Source organism: Helicoverpa armigera, chromosome 17, assembly GCF_030705265.1.
Source record: "Helicoverpa armigera isolate CAAS_96S chromosome 17, ASM3070526v1, whole genome shotgun sequence".
NCBI lineage: Eukaryota > Metazoa > Arthropoda > Insecta > Lepidoptera > Noctuidae > Helicoverpa > Helicoverpa armigera.
The window spans coordinates 7,235,791-7,256,106 of record NC_087136.1 but is presented as its reverse complement, the minus strand read 5'-3'; the positions used below and the strand labels follow the sequence as shown (position 1 = coordinate 7,256,106).

The window sequence follows — 20,316 nt, the reverse complement described above, 5'->3', positions numbered from 1 at the left end:
ATTTTTAGCTACGTGTATTTCACTTGAGAAATGATGAAAAGTTCCGTTGAAAATTGAAATTTCGCCTTTACCGACGAAATTTTAAACACCACATTGAAATATTCACAACGACAAGTTACCTAAGTATACGTGCAAAGCCGAGACGCGACACCAGTACAGAATCAAAAGTAACTTTCGCACTATGTGTGTGAAGTTGCTTTTGATTATTTAATAATGGCGTCCGTGGCCGATTACAGCCACGGTGGTTGTTCTGATTTAAGGAGATCAGCCAGCTGCGTAGGACATTATAGTGCACGAGCATTTGAGCATTTGATTATTTAATAGCTAAATAAAAACAATAACAAAAATAACAAATACCCCAGTATGATAAGTGAAGGTCCATATAATTGCATCGCCGTCACTCGGCAGCGAGCTAGAGAGAATGCACTTTTATTACAATCCTCGAAACTAGGTCAGGACGCGAATAAAACCCGGCCAACTCCGCTATCCTGGTATATATCGCCAATGATTTATAATATAGTCCTGCGCAAAGATGCGGGCTATAGCTTTTGTTATTTACGAAAATTTTATTGTGAATCATGAAAAAGGGGGATGTTAAAATTTGAATATTGTGTTAAAGTGTTGGTTGGGCATTTTGAAATTTGCTGCGTAATATTTTTTTTGTAAATAAACACTACCGAAATGCTTTGGTCAGAAGAACATTGCGACAATATTTTTGGTAGAAACAGCCTTATCCTGAATCTATGACTTATTTTCAAGTACTGTAACTAACGTCAAAAATTACAGTACCTAAGTAGGCAGGTACAAAAGCTGTCAACGTGAAAACAAAAGGCTGCCTATTTTATGGGTTCAAGGTCTCAAAGACCCTTAACAATAAAATCACGATGAACTAAGAAGTTTAATCACCCCAAAATATCTAGACTGCCCTCTAAAATATATGACCTTAATCAGCAAGAAAACCACAGTCATGCATAAGTAATTAATCTCGAATGCAACAAAAAGCAACCTTATACGCGAGATGTAATAAATCTCCGAGCTTTGAGTAAAAGGCTTCGATTGCATAACTTGGATGGCGATTAAAATCGTCTGGCGTTTTTGCTACTTATCGTACTTATTGTTAGACTTACTATCCGTCTGGCTTCAGACTGGATAAAATAATTTTGTTACACACATGAATGTATATTTTTAACAAAGTATCTATACTAATATTATAAAGCTAAAGAGTTTGTTTGTTTGTTTGCTTGAATGCGCTAATCTCAGGAACTACTGGTCCGATTTGAAAAATACTTTCAGTGTTAGATAGCTCATTTATCGAGGTAGGCTATAGTCTAGCTACTTTGTTCCCACGGGATGCGGGTGAAACCGCTGGCAGAAGCTAGTAGTTTAATATAAGGACTATAGAAAGCAATATTGAGGTCAAGTGTCCAAAACAGCAAAAGAGGATTTAATAAAACTGAATGTTAGGAACCTAGGTATTTCTATTTCTTTCTCATTTACAACAGACTTGAATCAAGGCCAATTCAAGTCCACGCTTTAGGAATAAAAATGGAATGACCATTGCATTTTACGATCGACATAAAATCTATTATAGTTAACACGTGGTAAAATAATGAGAATTTAAAAGCAAAGAAAAGAACAAAAACTCTATTAGGACATTTAGTTATTATTCAACTTTCGCTTATTACCTCTTCAGTAATATTATTACGTTTAAAATAAAACAAGTAAGTTTAGTTATTATTTAACTTTTGCTCATTACCACTTCAGTTATATTATTACGTTTAAAATAAAAAAGTAAGTCATAAGTATAATATCTTATTATGTTAGTAGGAGCATTTCTTATTCTCGGAACAGTGACGTCCATAGAGAGGAAAGTTTTAAATAAATAAATGACGCTCGAGCATTGTGTTCTCGACTGTACTGCACTTTAGTAAGCTTGTGAAGAAGTTGCTTATTTAACTACTGTATTCATAATGTACTGGGTTTTTTTATGAAAGGTCGCGTTTTTGCTGAGTATGAATGGTTAGGGGTAAATAAATTGAAATGTTTTATTTTTTGTTTTTAGTATGTACTTAATACTTCTTTACGTAAGTACTTATTGTATGTGCACAAAAATCGCATCAGGAATATCTACAGGCGATTGTACCCTGTGCCTGGGAGGGTAAGTACAGCTAGCGTACCCGAATGCCTTAATAGTTGTCGTTGTAACAACACACACAGTGACACAAAAAATGCCACTAGGGTTTGTAAAGCGATTACTATTCCACTGTATACGCTGTGTAGATGATAGTTGCCTATTTTTATTCCATGTTGCACATCTTTTGGTTTTACATTTGGTAAAGTTCGGTGTCAAATGTTTAAATCTTCATCTTCACCTTTTTCCCAACTATGTTGGGGTCGACTTCCAGTCTAACTGGATGTAGCTGAGTACCACTGCTTTACAAGGAACGATTGCCCTATCTGACCCCGTCAAACCGGGCAACCCAATTCCCTTGGGTGGACTGGTGTCAGACTTACTAGCTTCCGACTACCCGTAACGATTGCCAAGGATGTTCAATGGCAGATGTCAAATGTTTAAATCTTCTTGGTTTATAATTGCTCAACTGCCGAGTTCGAATCAAGAGTTTTGTACAGTTCTCAGCCTAAAAATAAAAGGCACAATACAAAAACAAGGTTATGAATAAAGTTTGTGCTTTTGAACCCTCGTAGCCTCACTAATGAGAAACTTTGTGAACTAAAACAATAATTAAGAAACTCTTGCCCGATTCACAATGCTGTTGAAAATGTTTTTCTGTACATATAAATTTTGTTTTAAAAACTTCAAGAGGTAAGAAACGCCATTCATTTTTGCTTTTCAATGGTAAAGAAATTGTTTATGTTTGTTTAGTTTCAATACAGCATTGTTTGGTTTCAATAACCTTCCTTAAGTCAAGAGTTTTATCCTTAATTTTTCTTCTTAAACATTTTAATATAAATAAGAGATGGATTCCTATTCAATACTATTTTACGTTGGCAACTTGAAGGAAGAAAAATCATTTATGAAAACATCTTGAACTACTATAATGTTAAAAAAAAGTTATTTACATAATAGGTACTATCACGGTTTCAGTTCAAAACGCGTTGAATTTCACTTCACTTTGCATTTTATTTTGGCAAAAGTAACAATGAAAAGTTTCATACATCCGACCTGCACACAATATACAACCCCCATTTGGGTAAATAAAGACATTTATTACTTAAATAAAAACATATTACCACACAATTTGCATCAAAACTCAATTTAGTAAACAATGCACATTTTTATTCACCTTAATTTAAAAAGAGAATTAATTGAAGGGAAACGTCATGTTCCACTTAGAACCTAGAATAAACCCCGCTCAATATTTGCAATAACGTTCAAGATCAATGGGACTGCTGTGAGTCCTATTATCGGGAATGGGAGAATGTAAATAGGCTATTTGTCACTTGCAACCGAGTCGTTCCCAGGGAATTAAGTGGTGCTATTATAAAGAGCCGGTCGGAATAAACTTTTTGCTTCTGTTATTGGTTTAGTGGAAACTTCTGCATGCAATAATGGCTAGTATTTTTCATGTATTTTCAGTTTTAAATGTAAGTTTCAAAATGTGGATTTCATATCGGAATTTTTAAGCTACAATATCTGGGCACGAACTTTGATAACTTCTGAAAATATGCATTACTTCATTCGACATTTTTCTGGCAGCAAATTGCAGTCCTGTAAAAACAGCTAAACACAGCAATTGACTCAAGAAAACTGGTGCCATGTATGGAGTCATAAGTGCAACAAAACCAGCAATGCTGTGGCAATTTCAACTGTAACACATTGAGATAAGGTCGAAATTTATTTGAGTCGCGTTCTCATATCTGTAGTTTTAAAAGAGCATGAGGGAAAATTGTACAGAACAGGTTTTCTCGGAATATCAGCGTGACTGGCCCCTTTTCCTTGCTGTTACAGAATATATGTATACTTAATTATCTTTTGTGACCTAGAGAAAATAGACTTGGGTAATTTAATTTGATGAAAGAATTTTCTTCATAATAACATTTTAAACGATATGTGTAGTAGAGACTACTATATTTATGGTTTTGCTACATGTACTTGTTATATATTTTTCTTACCAATTTCGGGATGTTTTGCCCAAACCGTTTTACTCATAAAAACATGAAGAATCCCGTAACAGCAATATAAAATTGCGAATAATTAAATTAATTATGTTTTTTACCTTCTAAGAAGTTGTAATGTGAAATTTTCCTCTCGGAATTATTTACGGTTTAGCTTAATTAGCTGCCGCCTTTTACACAAACAGTTTTCCTTATGTGCCTCAAAAAGAGGCTTAAGAGACTACCAAGTTTAATGAGTTTCTTGGTTTTGTGAGCAAGATTTAAAGTTGGAACTAAAAAGAAAAGTTGTAGTAGGAAAATATTTATTAATAGGGTAGGAGGTCAGGCCTAGACTTTATTGACCTCAACTTTATCGGAGTCAGGTTTCAGTCTTACCAACAGCTGAGCGTGTGTGTCATATATGGAGCAACCGCCTATCTGACCACCTCAACCCAGATACCCTGGCAATCCGATTCCCATTTGAATGAATGGTTGCCAGACTTTCTGGTTTTCTTACTACCCGTAACGACTTCCAAAGATGCAGAAATGGTATATAGTTATTCCTTTAAAATAATAATTACGAAGAAAAGTACAAAACATTGAATTATTAACTACTTTTCCTAGTTAATGGTGCTTGATAAAGGCCACTATCCAGCAAATGCTATAAAGCCATACAGCTATAAACTGTAACGACATCATAATACCTTTACGATGTACTTTAATAATGTGTTACGGGCACATTAAATGCATTGCTATATAATTCGAATAAAATATGGTAAGCTATAAATTGTTTAATTTATGCAGTAATTATTGTACATAGATTGAATAATAGTTGTTAATCAGTTCTACTTGGATATGGGTCAACTACTTCTTGCACTCTCGAATATAATAAATACTTCCTGATCATCAGAAAAGTCATCTGAACTATGTGGAGAAACCAATTCAGATGGACTTTGGCATGGAAACAGGTAGAATGCAAGACGTAATTCCCGCGGACGAAATCACAGGCAAAATGTAGTGAGAATTATAGCAGTAATAATAACTGCCACAATTAAATCCATTCATAACCAAACTACATAAGGTTCATTTTACCTTAACATTAAATAAAACCTTACGTCTTTATAGGTCTAGTACTTGTTGTACAAAGCCGTGGAATATAGGTAAATGTATGCAAAGTAGTTGTGAATGAACAGGCAAGAAAAATACGGTATGGTAATGTAGAAGGTTTTCAAGCATTCATATACCGTTCGTGAGAGAAATCTCTTTCATTATTTTCATTAGACAACTTGGTACCTATATGACTTGTTATTTTAACTATATGGTATGCTTTTGAAAATGAATAAATATTTTTTTAAATTTAGTTTTGTTTGACTATACGAGATCATTTTCATAATATTTGATTGAAGAAAAAATATTTAATTTTTATCCGACTTACTAAAAATTAGGAGATTCTCTATTCGTATGTTTGTATTTTTACATAAAATTGAAAAATTCAAACTTTATCAGTAGGTCAACATAGCGTTAAATAAAATTGAGATACCATATTTCATCCAAAATTAAATCCCGGACTACTAAAAAATTAACAGCAAAATTGAAGAGCTACCAATTAATCAAGGATTGCAATAAAAACTTGAAATATTGCCCGAACTATTACTCAAGCTGACATTGCACTAGAGTTCGGATTCGAACAGTTTTGAGTGCCTCTCTGTTAAATGAAAAAGAAAGTCAACAACAGTGGGAAACAATTTTTATTATTTTTGAATCATTGTGGGAAAATCGGCCTTATTGCTTGGGTAGTATTTTGAATTTTTTAGTGGTGTTATAAGTTAGAGTTTCTTGCCCGTTTATTTGTGTGAATATAAATCACAATAATATATAAAAGCGAAAGTTTGAAACTGTGTATATAAATAACTTCTTTAGATTTTAGCTTGGCTTAGTGCCAAGTTTCATCAAAAGCCTTTCTGCTGTAGGTATGTATAATACAGGATACATTTTCTTATAAGCTACTTTTCAAATAAGTGAAAAAGTTGAATGATAACTTACATTACATACAATTTTACGCAAATTTGCTCTGTAATAAAACATGAGTGAACTTAAAAAAGTTACAAGACAAATAACAATGTAATATTCTCCGCAAAGTTTCCTACACTTAGTTCCACTATCACGTCTAACAAGCAATTTGTAACTTACAACAACTCAGGTGGTAATAATTGTGTGCAAAACTTCGTCATTTGTTAAAGGAATTACAACTTTATTACAACTACAGATGGTTGAATGCAGCGTTGACCATTCGAAGCGTTCACCGTGTAAGGTTGTGTTGGATGCAGTTGATAATTAGTTGGTTGTTGGTTGACCACAGTTGGCATATTGTCATCTTCTCTGATGCAAATGATGATTTGGCATACCTATTGGACTAATTGATAAATTGTATATAAACCATTGTTACTGATAATTTGCATGATTTGCAAAGAAATGCAAGGAATTGCCAACCAGCTAGAACAGTGACGTCGTCAAATATTATTTGTTTCTAAATATTAGTGATGTTTTTAATAATATTAAAGAGGTTTCATATCTTGAGTAGCTCAGAATATTTGCTATTTTTTTTTTAATCGGTTACGTAGTTTCCTAAGACAAGCGCGTTCAAGTAAACAAACTAAATCTTCAGATTTTAATATGTAAGTATACATAATTTAATGATAATTGAATTTGATAATATGGTTCCATCTAATGTTAACAAACAATAGTAGTAAGTACCTACAAAAAAATGGTATCCCCACATTATATAAGTCTAATGTAGAAAATCCTAAAAAAACCTCGTCCCACGTCTTTCCTATTGCATTTTCCCGTGTCTCTCATTTGAGCTTCTTATAATAAGGCGCAAGCTTCTTCCTTCGCTTTGTGCGAACATTTCCGCAGCACATCTCTAGACTGAGAGCAAACGTTCGTGTTCCCGTGTCGATGAAAATGTGGGGAATTTAATATGGTACGACAATATTTTCTGTTACCCTATACGTCTTTGCTTTTAGTGTTTTTGTTGGTGAGGAATTTGGAGTCTTGGTAATCTTTCTTTCCTAGATTTTTTGATATAATGAAAACCCACATTTTTGTTATTATTAGAATGGTTCATCAAAGATAATTTTTAATTCAAGAATATTTTGAGACATGAAGCAAGTGGGGTCTAATCATGCCTGTCCATCTCTACTACCAAACAGATAAAATAAGTACTATAAGCTTTTGTTCTGATACACACCTAAATGCCTTCCCTGCCTTTATATAAAAGTGTAAAAAAAATGCAAAACTACTCGATACAAACCACAAGACTCGAAAACAAAAATAAATAAATACTATGACACACAACACCAGCTGAATCAAATAAACCGAACAATAAAGCCCAATCGGCAGTTAATACTTTACGACATCCAGATAGCAGACTAGCTGATAATTAAGACGTAGCTGAACTAGCCAAACTTATATATAAATAAAACAAGGACATCGAGAACATAAAAGCTAGATAAACAGCGTTTATTGAAAACCGATAGTGTCAATAAATGGTTGTGGTGACGACGCTCTTTCTTCGACATTAAATGAAAGTTATCAATTTAATTGAAATCAAAAGACTTGGATTTTCCTTTGATTAAACGAATGCTCATCAAAGTCACCTTCTCATCTGAGGACTGAAGTTTTAGACATAAAATATGTACAAAATGCGTTAATTCCATCCACATTGAACCCTTGATAAATGAGAATAGAATTTCACCAGTATAAAATATTTCATCACCATTCAATTCAATAAATAGTTTTGTCAAACTTCTCATTTTAAAGATAGAACCACGTAGATATTTTTCACTCACTATGTACCTCTAGTATAGACATCTTTTACTAAACCGTAGATATTAACTTCATTCCCATACTTTCACAATAATAATGTGTATTTACTACAGCTAATGTCCCCATTTTTCTCTCAAAGACCCTTTGATTATCTCCGATTAATCGCTGGGATTGGATCATAAAGGACTCAATTTCGACCTAATTACGAAGTAGAATAACGTAATTCAACGATTTTAAGATCCTATTCCGATAATGAAAGCGTAAATGGAGAATTATTAGTGTAATCCCGCTTTTATTTGAAACAAATTTTAATTAAGAGTATTTTAGATAACGAAGAACTTAATGTTAGTACGTAGAACCTACTGCTTGTTTGATTTCATTGCTTTGGAAATTGCTCTGTTCAAAACAAAAGCAAGTGGACCATTTGGACCGATTTTAGAAACCAGGGCATGCACTTAAGATTTTACAGTTTACGATTTGTTACCTAAGAGCAGGAACTTAAACAGTGAATTAAATAATTCAAAATACGTGAGAATTAAAAAATACCTTGAGGTCTATCTACACATTTACATATTATGTGATAACTATTCATCCTTACCCATCCCATTTTCGAATCATAACAAGCCAACCAAAATATCAAGGAGTTCAAGGCTGAATAAAGCACCACACAAATACCATTATCTAAAAGACCAAAAAGACCAATCAAGTCCCAGTAAGATGTCCACAAAGCGTTACGGTTTCTCAAGTGCACAACACTAAAACCGTATTTATCGGGACCCTCTCAAACAGTTTATGCTCGACCTAATTCTTGACACTTAACCGTGAAACTTTATACCGTGGCCGTAATTACCGATAATGTGTAAGAGTATATATGTATTGGCTTTCTTTGATAGAGGATGGCTTAAAAAGTTGGAAGGGTAAAGTTTTGATAAAGGTTGGGTAATGTAAGTTTCATTTTCATTTAGTAATGAGTAAAAAGAACTTCAATTTGGTGTGCCGCAGTAGGTACTGCAGACTAAACAGTCGGCCGACAGCTAGCACGATGGTTGGCGGTTTTTTTGTTTAAAGTAATTCTTGTTTCTGATCAAAGTTTTCAGTAGGTCTGATACTGGCTAAATACCTAATCTTCGTAATGTGCGTAACACCATTCATCTTTATTCGGATTATAAGCCGAAACAAACCATCGTCCGACTAAAAGTTTGCAGTGTGCTTTTATTGAATTTCAAAATGTAGGTGTAAATATAAAGTTATCACTTGCATTTGCAATAATTTATCGCAGCAATAAATCGTTGGAATAGAATGGTATCATGGTATCGTATCAGGTGTTAACTGCACGCCTATGTTGGCAAAGGTTCAGACTACATTTACATACTAGTAACAATCTCTATTTAAATACCTTCTAAAACAAACTTATAACTTTTTAACTTTTCCCAACAAAAAATAGGTCTCTAATTTCATTAAAAGAGGTACGGACAAAAACTTTCAAGCCTATCTAATTTTGAAATGATTGTTTTTGTAACTTTACCCAAACATCAGTGCCTAACGAAAAAGACTTGGCAGATTAGCATCCCTAATTAATTTAGGCAAAGATTAATTAATAATTAGGGTGCTAATTAGCAAAATATAAGCTTAGGCCTTTGTAGACTTGGCTACCTAAGTTAGGAAAGTAATTAGTTAAAGTCCCCATGTCCTTGAAGTAAGAATTTATTAAATATGCGCCGGGCGAAACCTCTTGGCCTAGTTACTTGCTATCAAAATTAACCTCAAAATTAATCCTTTCAGTTAAGTGTAATAGTACCCAAGGCGGTTGCAAGGAAAAGTAAATCTTAATGTTCACGTCGTTAAGTGCATTTTCCTGCTGTAAGGTTTTGAACTGTTGTTTTACGTTAAATTGTGAAAGCTGCTAGTCCAAATCTACTTACTCTGCGCCATGCAATGCAAATGGTTTGGCACGGGTGATTTATCCTAAAGCGGAAAGCTGCTTAAGTGTAAAATTAAAATTTTAAACTACTAATAAATCTCGGCTATTATCCAATCGCACCCTATACTGAGCTATATGGTGCGATTGGATTACCATGGAGAAAAAAATGACTCTCGGTACTAACTAGTAAGTATAAACCTCAAAAAGCATCGAATGATTTTTCCAGAATCTTCTATAAAAAGAAAAAGCCAAAATGAAACAAAAAGTGGTCTCAAAATAAATGCCTTTTTATAAGCAGTATATTTGTCACGACCGATTTGAATATGCTCCATTTCCAAATTAATTTAAAGCTTACACTTTTCCTGTCATTTCTTTTCAAATTAAATACTTTTCTTTGTTCCCTTTTTCTTTTACGTACAACCAATTTATATTTCACAATGTGATGGTTTGAACATTTTCATTGGTGCTACAGAAGTTTTTTTTAATGAAATTAAAGTCAAAAGAAATAAGGAAAAATTTGTAGAGAACGAATAAAATAAGAGTGATCAGTGAACATTGTAATTTATGGGGATAGAAATGAAATAAAAGGGTTCAAAAATTTATCAAGCTTGAAGTGGAACAAAAATGCGATTGTAATGAGAATCGAATTGTTAATTTATTCGTAGATTTCAGTGTAGTACAAACTTAACTTTTCTCGTATTTTGTAAATGGTAAAAGTATAGGAACAGCGAAGTGAGAATATAATTGAATACAATATTGATTACGATTTAAATGATCCTGATAATTTTGTTGATATTAATATATTCCACTACTAAGCTTATCTTACCTCAACTTTAATTTGAAAACGTTATCAAATGAATATTTAAATAACGGCAGCAAAACAATAATAGTTTTATTTACATAATGACTGTGTAATTAGCAAATATTTTAACCTCAAAATGACATCCGGATATGTTTTCATCCGTAATCGCAATCAGCATGCATACGTGGTCAAATGTGACAGGAATAGATTAATTTATAATAATGTTATTGAGTTAATATGTTTTTCAACTGTGCAAATATTTTTGTCAACGATTTAGTTGTTCATTTGTTTTTCGCTGACTAAAATCACTGTTCATTTCTAACTACGGATTACAGTGATCAATCATCCGTTATTTTTCGTTTAGAGATTGAATATTGACATTATGTTTTTTTTACGATGGTAAAAATCATGAAATGACCCCTCCTGCTGTGGGCTAGCAGCGGTCGGGGAGTGTCAGACTTATACTGACTTTGACATAATTTTTTATTTTGTCATTTTATTGATTTGTATATTAGCTCCAATCGAAAAACAAAGAATGAATCGGTTATTGTAATCCACATTATAAATGAGCAGTAAAAAAGTAGATGTGAGAGAAAAAACAGACCTGAACTTAGGTTCTAAGAAGTAATAGCAACCAGAGAAGAGACTCTTACTTGAATTTAAGTATCATAGGTTTTTTTACTAAGCCAGCCATTGCTACAGTACTTTCGGTATTTTAAAGTCTAAATACAGACAGATAAGTAAAGATAGGAATAGAGTAAACATAAAGTAGTCGAGTAACACAATCTCCTTTATTTGTCAGTACTTACGGGCACGGTAAGTAAATTACAAGAAAGCTAGCTTACTAAGATAGTGTCAGATTTATTTGCAGCCTACAACGGCTAGTCGGGCTTGTGAGAAATAAATTAAAGGGTTTTATTCCGATTCACGGAATTTACGATCGATAATGGTATATATGTTTTAACCAACTCCTAAAAAAGAAGCTACTCAGTTTGACCTGTATGTATGCTTGTGCCTTGTGCATGTAAGTCATTGTTTAGATAGCCAAGTAATGTTTTGATCCATAGATAAATGTTGAAGTTCACAGTCTATCGATATTGGCTTAAAACAATTTTAAACGAGACTAAAACGACTATTCTGACTAGCGTTCATCTCAGATGAAATCAGCTTATATATTTGCGTACAAACTGATTAACCCCCAAAACACAAAAAACTTCCAACACACACAAAATAATACAACGAGAAATTCCCATTTTTCTCCAACAAAAAGCTACACTGTCTTGCAAAAAAAAGTAATACCATGCACGCTGCGTCATTATAACGGAATAAAATATGTACACTGACATATGACGGCTTCGTTCCCTCACAAACAACTTGATTGTACATTTTTGTACAATCTAGAGGCAGTAATTCTGTACGTGTGACCCGAAACGGAAAAACGTGCGTGGTATAAAACATTTTTTTGGACGTTAATCACTGAATTTTGTGGTGAAGATGAAAGATTTGTAAGTAGACAGTATAATCAAGAGTCAACATACTCTAGTAATATTCTTCCACAAAAAGATAATATTAAATCTCAAACATACAAATAAATAGGATACATGACACAAAGTAAAAACTGCGTAGTACACTTTCAATTATTTTAGCTGGCCTTAATTTATTTATCGCAAGTGTATATAAAAAAAACAGTCAAAGCATGAAAATGAACGAAAAGAGGGCAAAAATAATGTTATAATATATAATTTATCTTTTTTAGTTTCCATTAACAAGCCCTGGGGACACACAACAATTTCAAACAAAACGGTGTTGTTTTATTTTGTTCTAAGTTAGCATACGAATACAAGCCTAAGTAAACGAACATTCTTTTGTACTAAAATAGAGATCAAAGCTAAAATCCTAAAGGTTACCATGCTTGAGGCAATTATTAATATCTACCCATTTACTGCGGTTTTACCTGCGTCCCGAGGGAGCTACTTCCCGTAACGAGATAAATATAGGTACTCTATTTATGCGGTAATAATGAACTATTTTAAAGGTAGATAGTTAGATATTTTGTATGTCAGTACAGCAATTTTTCAGTTACTCATCTACAGTGATATAATAAAGAGGAACCATTTTTTTGTTTGTTTGTTCGTACCCTATTTTTCAAATCGGACCAGTAATTCCTGTGATTCGCACCTTCAAACAATCAAACTCTTCAACTTTATAATAATAAGTATAGATGAAAGGTTATGCCGACGAATCGTTAATTCATTGGGCGTCAGTTGTTTCCTGTAACTGTCAGTAAGACAGGCGATAAACTGACCGTTTCTCTTTCATTCGCCGTCGGAATTCCGGGTTGTATTTCTGTTGTATTGTATTCTTTGTTATAGATTCCTCTCTTGTTATTGCGATTTTTAGCTCAGACTAATTATTGTATTGTTATTGATGAATTTCGTGTCTTGTTTTTGGCGAATAATTGAGAAAAGATTGTCATTTGTAATAACTATTGTCAAATCTAGAGCATATGGACTATAACTCTGTATGTTTAATTATGTTATGATTTTTCATTTTGCTGTATTCCATTCAAATATGTGACAAACGTTTAATACTTTGGATCAACTATTCTTATCAATCTAGCCATTGGTAAAATTCAAATAAACTCAACAACTGCCTAGCCTTTTTCAAGAGGTTCGGGTGGGCTTCCATTCAATCCGGAGGCAGCTGAGTACCAGTGTTTTACAAGGTGCGACTGACCTATCTGACTTCCTCAAACCCGTTACCTGGGCAACCCAAAACCCCTAGGTAAGTTCAAATGAACTAAAGTTAACTTAACAATGGATTCTATAGATGTAGATAACCCTATTGTTAACTAGCAACATAAAATAAAACCAGTAATATTAACTTTAGATGCTATTACACTAACTTAACTGCTACACAGAAACACAAATATTGCAATAACTACTACAAGTTATTGTTTGAACTTCGGATTAAGATTGTTACTTTAACCGGGTAAGTAAGTCTCAACTTAATGGCATAAGACTTGCCACGTGGAAGATTTATAACATAAAAGAGCTAACGCACACTGCAAACTTTTAGTTAGCCGATAGTTTGATCGGGCTTATAAATCAGTATGACGATGAATGGTAGTGCACACATTACAATAATCATATATTCGGCAGTATTAGATGTAATTAATAGTCAGAATGGATACAGGATTTCTTTCAAAATAAATTATCAATCAACAATCTGGCCAACTATAGGGCAACAATTTTGTATGCAGTGTGCGGGAGTTCTAAGTTGTGCCGTAAAGAAACACATTAAAATAAGTACATCCATGAACACAAGAGATTTAATTCTAACATTTTTTTTAGAAATTGATTAATGATTTAAATATTATCATTTCACTAAGCGTGGTGATTAATGCTCAATCCTTCTCCCTGTGAGAGGAGGCCTGTGCCCAGCAGTGGGACGATATAAAGGCTGTAACAGTAACAGTGAGTGTATTTCATTAAACTCTTCAGATATATCCAATAAAAATACAACCCGACTTTAATACGACAACGACCCATCATTATTTATGAATAAACTTTACTCGTTACTGGAAATTAACAGCGATTCATGATTCATTCGATTTATATCGATTCGGGTTGGTATCTATAAACCGATTCCAACCACGAAATCAGTTGTGGTGAACCTAATCCGACCAATAGATATACCTGAATCGGTAACTTATTGGTTATAGGCATAATGTGTTATTTATAGCGTGTGTTATACGCTGGGTACCTTTTGTTACGTGTTTATTGTTACCAGAAATAGTATGAGTAATCTATAATGGTATAATAAAGAGAAAACATTTTTTGTCTGTTTGTTTGTACCCTAAAGGCTAAAGACTTAGAAACTACTGAACCGATCTGAAAGATTACTTCACTGTTGGAAAGCTACACTTTTCCTGAGTTACGTGGGCTATATTTATCCCGGTACGGACTATAGTTCTCACGCGGCGCAGGTGAAACCGCGGGTAACAGCTAATATAAAATATAACCTTCTACGCTTGAATATATATTTACAGTTTCAGGCACATACATTAAAATCGAAACAAAATAGTTATTCCTCATAGCAACAGAGGCACATTTTAAAACAAAAGCGAAGTCCAAAAGGTCATAATGATTGTACAATAATATTCCATCCAATCCTTCACCGAGCTTAATATTTTACTACATCATAAACCATATTTTAACCATATTAAAACTTTAATATCTGGCCGATGTATGGCATAAACCATCAACTGCTTCCATTAAACGAAGATAACACGCTTAAATATTATGAAAACGAAAAATATCTCGCTAAAAACAGATTAGGTACTCAAAATGGGCCGCAAACGACTATAATATTTATTTGCTGGGCGAGTTTTGTTTGTGAAGATACATTCTAAAATAGGATTACGTATACGGTAGCTTCCGGGCAGAGCTGGGATACACATATATTATTCACTCAGCAACCTTATTCGAGCACCACTAAGTTTAAAACCCGATCGATCCACGGTTCACGCTATGAAAACTCTTTGGACGAATAATCAACGTTTTTAGGGTATCGTACGGACTTTCTTTTGAATTGTAGATAAACTTTTTTTGAAGTCGTTTTGTGTAGACTTTAGTTTTAAAATTGGGTTAGCTGTCTTGCTTGTTTTTTTAGTGTATCTCTTGTATAAGGCGTTTGTGTACATAAGATAAGTTTCTTTTTGTGTAGAAATGATTAAATAAGATTCGAAAAGTCTTAGAAAATCAAGTATGGTCATTTACTGTGTATAGGTACGCTATTTATATACTACTCCTGTTCACTCTAATCCCATATACACACTTCGATTTTTCTTTTCTAAGTTATGCAAAAATCACACAGATTATCATTGGTGTTTATTTTAGAAAATAAAAACAATTGGTTTTTAAAGCATGGCCTCGGAATATAAAAGCTCGTTCGTTATTTGTTCGTCATTATCTGGTCATCAGCTGACCTTTAGAAGGTCGTATGTACTCATGTGAAATTGGAACGTGGAAATTCAAATGTCAGGTGGAAGTTTATGAGATAAAATTTTAATTGATTGTGCGCTGTTTTTTATCAGACTTGGAGGAGGTTCTCAATTCGTCGAGGTATTTGTTTTTCTTAGTAATGAATATGAGCAAAACTTGCTTGCAGATTTTTTCTTTGGTCAAGACCTGATGATACTAAATAAAATATCGGAGTTAAAATCTACCATTGGTTGTGCATTAGGTATAATAAGAGAAGTCAGTGCATTAGGTATAAGCAAATAAGCGCTCACATTACGGTGACATGCCATAGAAAGATTTAATCAAAATAACCATTACAGTGTTACTTATTCCCTTACTTTTACAGGCACGGCAAACGCGTTCACGGAACTTGTTGAATTGTGGCATTAATATAGCTAATACATCACACATACATACATCTTTTTATCCCGATACAGGAAGTATTTCTCCTAGCAAGCGGGTGAAAACTGGCAGAAGCTAGATCATGTTTATAAATGTCAGTAATTGCAAATGATTACGACATCTAGCAACACGCCGCTAACATTAAGGGTTGGAGATGAGCGAATGATAATGACAAATGGTGACAGATTTAATTATGTTAATGTGACCGCTGAATTTGATTGACTTCATCATGACGAACAAGAAGCACATATTCAGAGACGTCTCCGTGATCAATAGGTTTAATACCGGTAGCGATCACCGACTTGTCCGAGGCTCTCTGAATATCAACTTCAAGGCTGAACGTTTCCGTCTGATGAAGGCCAGGCTCCGACCAACACTGCTCCAAACCATGACAGGATCTGAAACGCTCCAGTCAAATTTGGAGAACCGATTTGCCGCCGTGGAAACCACAACAGACGTTAACCAGAACCACGAAAATGTGGTTCGGATCCTCAGGGAGGAAGGTTCGAGATTCTGTAACATGCAGCGTAAGGGCAAGAAATCAAAGCTTTCGGAAGAGACATTAGGGCTTATGAAGAGACGACGTGAAAACCCACCTGTCACTTCGTCAGCTAAGGGCTCTAAACCAAGAGATCAACAAGCACGTACGACGCGACCTCCGGTGCTCCAATACTCTTGACATTGAAAGAGCAATTGAGCTGAATCGGGGTCAAAGGTGTTCGTACAATCTCTTGGAAGAAGCCACTTGACGAAGCTGACCACAACAAGTGGAGAAGTCGTTTCTTCGGTGCCGGCAGTCCTTTCGGAAGTGGAAAATTTCTATGGCCGGTTATATGCATCGCATGCATCTCGACCTGATTCCGGAAATGAGGATTCTAGAGCCACATTAACGCGCCATTTCACCGAAGACCTGCCAGAAGTCAGCAGTGGCGAAATCGAGATCGCTCTGAGACAGCTCAAAAATGGAAAAGCCCCTGGCGAGGATGGCATTACAACAGAGCTATTAAAAGCAGGAGGAAAGCCCGTACTGGGGGAGCTCCAGAAGCTTTTAATGCCGTCCTGTTTGAAGGAGAACTCCAGAGGCGTGGAGTAGGAGTTGTCGTCCTGTTCTTCAAAAGGGAGACAAAACCCAGTTGAAGAACTATCGACCCATTTCCCTCCTAAGCCACGTATATAAGCTGTTCTCAAGAGTGATCACGAACCGACTTGCGCGAAGACTCGACGAATTCCAACCACCGGAGCAGGCTGGGTTTCGGAGCGGATACGGCACCATAGACCACATCCACACAGTGCGGCAGATTATACAGAAGACCGAAGAGTATAATCAGCCCCTGTGTCTAGCATTTGTGGACTATGAGAAGGCCTTTGACTCGGTTGAAATCTGGTCTGTTCTGGAGTCCCTGCAGCGTTGTCAAGTAGATTGGCGATACATCCAAGTGATGAGATGTCTCTACGAAGCAGCTACAATGTCCGTCCAAGTACAAAATCAGCAAACTAGGCCCATACCGTTGCATCGAGGAGTGAGACAAGGGGATGTTATTTCCCGAAACTGTTCACTAATGCAATGGAGGATATGTTCAAGACGCTGAACTGGAAAGGACGTGGCATCAACATCAATGGCGAACACATCTCTCACTTGCGATTTGCTGACGATATCGTCATCATGGCAGAAACGCTGCAGGACCTACAACAAATGCTGAACGACCTGGCTGAATCTTCTACGCATCGGCCTACGGATGAACTTGGACAAAACCAAGGTCATGTTCAATGAACATGTTCTACCGGAACCGATTGCGATACACGGCGCCGTTCTCGAAGTTGTTCGGAAATATGTATACCTCGGGCAGACATTGCAGTTAGGTAGAAACAACTTTGAGGACGAGGTGAATAGGAGAATTCAGTTGGGTTGGGCTGCATTTGGGAAGCTACGTCGAGTCCTAACATCGTCGATCCCACAGTGCCTAAAGACGAAAGTCTTCAATCAGTGCGTCCTACCTGTCATGACTTACGGAGCCGAAACGTGGACACTGACGGTACGGCTGGTCCACAAGTTTAAAGTCGCTCAGCGGGCTATGGAAAGGGCTATGCTTGGCATTTCTCTGAGGGATCGCATCAGAAATGAGGTAATCCGTCAGAGAACCAAGGTCATCGACATAGCCCACCGAATCAGCAAGCTGAAGTGGCAGTGGGCTGGCCATATTAGCCGAAGAACCGATAACCGTTGGGGTAAACGAGTTCTAGAGTGGAGACCACGACTCGGCAAGCGTAGTGTAGGACGTCCTCAGGCACGGTGGAGTGATGACTTGCGCAAGACGGCTGGCAGGAGCTGGATGCGAGTAGCCGAAAATCGATCTCAGTGGCGTGCACTTGAGAGGCCTATGTCCAGCAGTGGACTGCGATAGGCTGATGATGACCGCTGAATTAAAATACCGTTAATTTTTTGTGATTTTTGAGTGGAAACTGTTGATGATATTAATTTATTTAGTTAGTTAAATAATATTGACTGTATAATTACATTTTTTCATATTTTGTAAAGTATATACATACTATGTAGTTTTTTATTTTAGTAAAGTAGTTTAAGTTTGTAAATACAGTATATATATTCTTATTTAAATAAATAATCGGCCCGGGTTATATGTACAAAAAAAAAACTCAAAATACACATAGATTAAGAACTATTGCGATTTTTTTACAAGTACACGTAGTTACAAAACACATCTTTACTTGTAGTCTGAAATCACCAACCCGCATTGAGCAAACGTGGTGATTAACGCTCAATCCTTCTCTGTGTGAGAGCAACCCTGTGCCCAGCAATGGGACGATAAAAAGGCTGATGATGATGTTGTATTCTATAATGTGGTGTAATCTCACATCTTTTGAAATACCCAATTTACTTCCACAACAATATTCAAACAAACCAAACCTATTCAAATATTTGTTCGCGGCAGCGCTATAAAATCAAAACGCCTATAAAATTTCACAGCTCATCAACTTTTGTACGCAGATAAAGTATGTAATTAAGTGCGTACGTTTACTGCTACTTTACATACTTACATAATAATAAACGTAAAGCTCAGTGTGTTATCACCCTTATTTTTATAGGTAAGGTACCGTGAGTGACCTTGGAAGTTTTACACGTGCTATGTAAATGCAAAGCTTAATGATTGTTTTGGGCTAATTATTTTTATGAGCGGAAGGTCAATTTGATAAAGTTTTAATTGAAAAGTCATAATACAATATAAAAGACTTTTTATCAGACACAAACATATATCGCATCTACTGTATCATTATTAGGAAACCATGTAGGTGAAATTATGCGTGAGTATGATAGTAGTATTAGTTCTAGACGTGGGAGGAATAATCCCAAGTATTGCTGTACCCTAAACCTTTCACAACAATAACATGGCACGAAAAACATTACTGATAAGGAAAAACATCAAAGGAGACCTTAACAAGATGTATAAAAGGACGATGTACAAAAAACAGAAACAAATTACTCTTGACCTACAGAAACAAAAACAGCACAAAACATCTACCTACGTGCGTTTCAAAACATTACCCTCCGTTCTTAACGCATGGCTAAACACACAAACAAACAAACAGACCCAATCATTGGGCTACGTTCACAACTGTCATGGCGACCGTTTCGTTCCACGTACCCACAGAGTAAGGAAAGATGAGAGGAGATACCATAATGCAGGTAGGTCAGGCGCCTTCTGTAAGGTCAAATTCGTATGTTGGGCTTGACCAAAACGATCAGTTATGAGTGAAATGAAGAGGTGTTTGGGTTTTTTGAGACATCTGTCAACGATTTTTGGTATTAAAAAAATAATTGGCTCCAAAGAGGGCGTACAAGGGCGAAAACAGTAACGTTCTTCGGCCTCTGCATACCCGCATTTTGGCGCGTTACTTTCTTAGGCGATTTTCCGCAATGGCACCTCCGCTAGTCATTTCGTTCTCCATGCACGAACCCTACTCGGCATTCATGGCAGAGAAAACTTGTTTGATGTTTTCTTGTAACTAGTTTTAATAGAAATAAGCGGATTTCGTATGTTTGGGATAGTTTGGAAAGAGAATTTATTTTGTGACAAACGGGCGTTCGGTGAAAGGTTAGGTGAAGGGCAATTTACAAGTTTTAGCCTAAAACAGGGTGATTGGTAGACAAAATTACGATAATCTGAATCAAAAAGGACCCCAAAAATTAACTGTTTTTCCGCGAGAGT

The 20,316-nt window shown here is 35.4% G+C and overlaps 1 protein-coding gene across 3 annotated transcripts in view; it reads right to left on the bottom strand.

The window, feature by feature from the left end:
- Window positions 1-20,316, bottom strand: part of LOC110384263 (protein unc-13 homolog B) — a 220,433-nt gene that overhangs the window by 104,512 nt on the left and 95,605 nt on the right. The gene's annotated exons all lie outside the window — the stretch shown is intronic.